The following is a 5,199-nucleotide window of genomic DNA, read 5'->3' as shown; positions in this document are numbered from 1 at the left end:
GGGCAGAGGGATTTGATCAGACACGCTGCGTGCGGCTGGAGTGCGATGGAGTTTTTGCGAGATTTATTTACAGAGCGTAAAAGGTAAAATAAGCGAACGTTCGCCAATGCAATGTGGGCAGGAAGTGCGTGCCGTCTTTGCGCTGCATCCCGAACGGCGACCATGCATGGCGACAGTCAGTTTTGATTAATTTGACAAGCTGCTTCAGCCGAGTGCGAAGTGTCAAGTTTATGAGTTCAAAAGCAAATTAATTTCTGTGGAAGGGCTGTTGTTGAGTTATAGCACGGAGACGGAATTACACCCGAGTAGCACACATGTTTCAAATCAGTTGCCGGAACTTATATGTGACCGAGTTTGGTCACAATCAAGTTGTTGTAACCAGATTCGATTGAAATGTGCTACTAGGGCACTTGCTGCTCAACAGTGAATCATGTGACTAATTGACGCGATGAAACTAATTTAAATATGTACTACGTATGTAAAGCAAACGCTACCTGATATGCATCTCAAAATACACAAGATCCATAATACGACATAACCGTTTGAGCTTTGCTTAGTTCGATTAAACAAAGTTCTCTGCCTATAGACAACAAAAATCTAAATAAAGAATTTATTGTGATAAAATAGATACATAAGGGAATTACAATTGAGTCATTTGTTATCAATGGTGACTATTCTGATGCAATGGTAATCAATGTGTTCTTGAGGTTCGCTTATCGGTTGAAGAATGGGAAACAATTTTCGATTATCATAAGCCTTCGTGGCGCAATCGGTTAGCGCGTTCGGCTGTTAACCGAAAGGTTGGTGGTTCGAGTCCACCCGGGGGCGAATGTTTTGCCTTTCTCGTACAACAAAGTTGTACCGATAGGCTATCATTTCACTCCGAAAACGTACTTTTTATTGAAGCTTCGAAATCCCATAGTGTTATATACGATTTGACTCAGCTCGACGAGGTGAACAACTGTCTGTCTGTCCGTGTGTATGTGTGTGCACAAAAGCTAAGAAAGACAACTTTTCATACAGTAATCCTTAACCGATTTTTTCGCAACAAGTTTCTTTCGACTGGGGGCAAAGGCTAGTTGATCACTATTTAGTTTGATAACGATCGACCGTTGCGTTAAAAAGTTATGAAGAAAATGGAACATCGAGCCATATCAGCACCATATAAGGTTGGTGTTTTGGCTAAATGCGAGAATGCTTTTCTATCACTACTTGGTGAATTAAGTTGGGGTTTTGCTTTGCATACAACTATGTTGGGTTGAAAGTCAAACAAACAACCATGATGATATAATGGTTCCAATCATCATATTTAGTCATCATCATAGAGGAACGGTTCCCATTTCCATCTCATCGCGATAGAAAGAAATGCAGCACCAACCTCGTCGTTTTTTTTTGCAAAAATGCGCACTGTTTGCCAAAACAAAATGCTGACAAAAATATGAGATACAAATAAAATTCCTATTCATTATTTTGTTTCTGCATTGAGCAACTGCAGAAACAGAGCAGAGATGCATTCTGAACACGAAAACGCGTGTTCGTGTTCAAAACGTTCTGAACACCGCACACTATTCAAGAGCACTGACTTTACATAGAAACATGTATCCTAGGAAAACAAATTCAAGCGACGGCATGCTACACATTTTTCGTTTAGTAATGAAGTAGAAGATAGATATAGATAGAAGATTTAGATAGAAGTCAAGCATGCTCGTATGTTTGTGCATAGTTTCAAATCACAACTCAAACTATCGAGGAAATTCCGGAAGAAACTTCTGGAGGAACTTCCGGAGAAATTCTTGAAGGAACTTCCGGAGGAGTTGCTGGAGAAACTTCCGAAGGAATTCCTGGAGCAACTTCCAAAAGAATTCCTGGAGCAACTTCCGAAAAAATTCCTGGAGCAATTTCCGAAGGAGTTTCTGGAGAAACTTCCGGAGGAATTTCAGGTGGACCCTTGGAGAAATTTGTGGAGCAACTTTCCAAGGAATTCCTGGATGAACTTCCGGAAGAACTTGCGAAGGATGTTTTAATGCATGAGGTAAATTCACGCCGACCCACGCCACCGATTACCAATGGCGTGCTGCCGATGGTTGAAAACGATTATGAACCAGTGCATCGAGACGTTACCCAGTCTAAGGACTGTCGCCGCTACGACCACGAAACTCGGAATTGTTTGATAAACTTCCCAATACGTCAATAATTATTCACTATTGAGTTGAAGAATGCGAACGGATAGATGAAGCGGATCCCAAGTAAGTGAGTGGGAAAACTGTACCATATCCTACCCCTGGAAGGTGATAACACGGTCGGGAAATACTTCGCCTCTCTTGTCTCGGTAAGCGACTAGAGATTTGAAATTGAATCTCAGTAGGCTGACAGAGAATTCTAGATTGTTTGCAGGGAACAAAGAAAATAAATAAAGATCATTCAGTGTTCGTTTCTTGAGGCGTAAACACGCCATTTGTTTGCAAGTGTCCAACGCTTATTTACAAAAAAAAAGCGAGTTGGAGAACGGATTTGCGTGGCTACAATCACCAGATCCTCAACACTCGAGAACTTACTAGCCCGGCCGGATTCAATATTTTGGAACTTATCGAATTCCTCGATCAACCTACTTTTCTCTGCTGCTGAGCTGATTCACTCTCGCCAGAAGTAGCGGGAAGTCCTCTGGTCCTGATGAATTAGAATACTCTATGATCAAAAACCTTTTACTCAAAAATCCTACTCAATAATAAAGTAAATCAAGATTGGTCGGACCAAACATTTCTACATGAAGAAAAGCATCTAAAAACTTCCTGTGTTTCCAAAGTTGCCGAGCAACTAGTCAAAGACCGACCATCTACGCGAGAAGCTCTAGTCCGACGGAAGTATTCAGTAATTCCACCGAAAGTTACTCCAGGAATTTCCCCGGAAGATCCTCCAAAAATTCCCCCGGAAGTTCCGCCAGGAATTCCTCTGGAAGTTTCTCCAGGAATTCCTCTGGAAGTTTCTCCAGGAATTCCTCTGGAAGTTTCTCCAGGAATTCCTCTGAAAGTTTCTCCAGGAACTCCTCCGGAAGTTCCTTCAGGAATTCCTACGGAAGTTCCTCCAAAATTTACTCCGTTCTTTTAGGAATTCCTCCGGAAGTTCCTTTAGGAATTCCTCCGAAAGTTCCTTTAGGAATTTCTCCGGAAGTTACTTTAGGAATTCCTCCGGAAGTTACTTTAGGAATTCCTCCGAAAGTTACTTTAGCAATTCCTCCGGAAGTTCCTGGAAGTTCCTCCACGAATTCCTTCGGAAGCTCCTCCAGGAATTCCGTAGGAAGCTCCACCATGAATTCCTCTGGATGTTCCTTCACGAAACCCACTGAAAATTCCTCCGAAAGTTCATCTACGACTTCCTCCGGGGTTCCTCCATGAATTCCTCTGGAAGTTCCTCCAGAAACTCCTCCGGAAGTTCCTCCAAAATTTCCTCCGGGAATTACTCCAGGAATTTCTCCTGAAGCTCCTCAAAGAATTCCTCCGGAAGTTCCTCCAGGAATTCCTTCGAAAGCTCCTCAAAGAATTCCTCCGGAAGTTCCCCCAGGAATTCCTCCGGAAGTTCCACCAGGAATTCCTCCGGAAGTTCCACCAGGAATTCCTCCGGCAGTTCCACCAGGAATTCCTCCGGAAGTTCCCCCAGGAATTCCTCCGGAAGTTCCCACAGGAATTCCTCCAGAAGTTCCAACAGGAATTCCTCCGGAAGTTCCCCCAGGAATTCCAACGGAAGTTCTCCTAGGAATTCCTGCGGAAGTTCCCCAGGAATTCCTCCGCAAGTTCCCCAGGAATTCCTTCGGAAGTTCCCCAGGAATTCCTCCGGAAGTTTCCCAGGAATTCCTCCGAAGTTCCTCAGGAATCCCTCGGAAGTTCCTCAGGAATTCCTCCGGAAGTTCCTCAGGGATTCCTCCGAAGTTCCCTCAGGATTCCTCCGGAAGTTCCCCAGGAATTCCTCCGAAGTCCCCCAGGAATTCTTCCGGAAGTTCCCCTAAGAATTCCTCCGGAAGTTTCCCCAGGAATTCCTCCGGAAGTTTCCCCAGGAATTCCTCCGGAAGTTCCCCCAGGAATTCCTCCGGAAGTTCACCCAGGAATTCCTCCGGAAGTTCACCCAGGAATGCTTCCGGAAGTTCCACCAGGAATGCCTCCGGAAGTTCCCCCAGGAATTCCTCTAGACATTCCTCCAGAAGTTCCTCCAAGAATTCCTCTGGAAGTTTCACCAGGAATTCCTCTGGAAGTTTCACCAGGAATTCCTCCGGAAGTTCCCCCATGAATTCCTCCGGAAGTTCCACCAGCAGTTCCCCCGGAAGTTCCTTCATGAATTCCTCCGGAAGTTCCTCCAGGAATTCCTCCGAAAGTTCCCCCAGGAATTCCTCCGGAAGTTCCCCCAGGAATTACTCCGGAAGTTTCCCCAGGAATTCCTCCGGAAGTTCCCTCAGGAGTTCCTCCGGAAGTTCCGTCAGGCATTCCTCCGGAAGTTCCTCCAGGAATTACTTCGGAAGTTCAGCTTCCTCCGGAAGTTCCTCCAGGAATTCCTCCGGAAGTTCCCCCAGGAATTCCTCCGGAAGTTCCGTCAGGCATTCCTCCGAAGTTCCCCAGGAATTCCTCCGGAAGTTCCCCAGAATTTCGTCCGAAAGTTCCCCAGGAATTCCTCTGGAAGTTCCCCCAGAAATTCCTCCGGAAGTTCCCCCAGGAATTCCGCTGGAAGTTCCCCCAGGAATTCCTCCGGAAGGTCCTCCAGGAATTCCTCCGGAAGTTCCCTCAGTAATTCCTCTGGAAGTTCCTCCAGGAATTCCTCCGAAAGTTCTTCCAGAAATTCCTCCGAAAGTTCTTCCAGGAATTCCTCCGGAAGTTCCTTCAGGAATTACTCCGGAAGTTCCTTTAGGAATTCCTCCGGAAGTTCCTCCAGAAATTTCTCCGGAATTTCATGTAGGAATTCCTCCGGAAGTTCCTGTAGGAATTCTTTCGGAAGTTCCTGTAGGAATTCCTCCGGAAGTTCCTCCAGGAATTCCTCCGGAAGTTCCTCCAGGAATTCCTCCGGAAGTTCCTCCAGGAATTCCTCCGGAAGTTCCTCCAGGAATTCCTCCGGAAGTTCCTCCAGGAATTCCTCCGGAAGTTCCTCCAGGAATTCCTCCGGAAGTTCCTCCAGGAATTCCTCCGGAAGTTCCTCCAGAAATTCCTCCGGAAGTTCCTC

The 5,199-nt window shown here is 45.7% G+C and overlaps 1 non-coding gene across 1 annotated transcript; it reads left to right on the top strand.

The window, feature by feature from the left end:
* The first annotated feature begins 754 nt into the window (after positions 1-754).
* On the top strand, positions 755-828 carry Trnan-guu (transfer RNA asparagine (anticodon GUU)). Its single transcript has one exon. It is a non-coding gene; the product is annotated as a tRNA-Asn (tRNA).
* Positions 829-5,199: the final 4,371 nt, after the last annotated feature.

This window comes from Armigeres subalbatus, chromosome 2 (genome assembly GCF_024139115.2).
Source record: "Armigeres subalbatus isolate Guangzhou_Male chromosome 2, GZ_Asu_2, whole genome shotgun sequence".
NCBI classification, from domain to species: Eukaryota; Metazoa; Arthropoda; class Insecta; order Diptera; family Culicidae; genus Armigeres; species Armigeres subalbatus.
The sequence above is the reverse complement of the archived record's forward strand: the minus strand, read 5'-3'. Positions and strand labels throughout refer to the sequence as shown.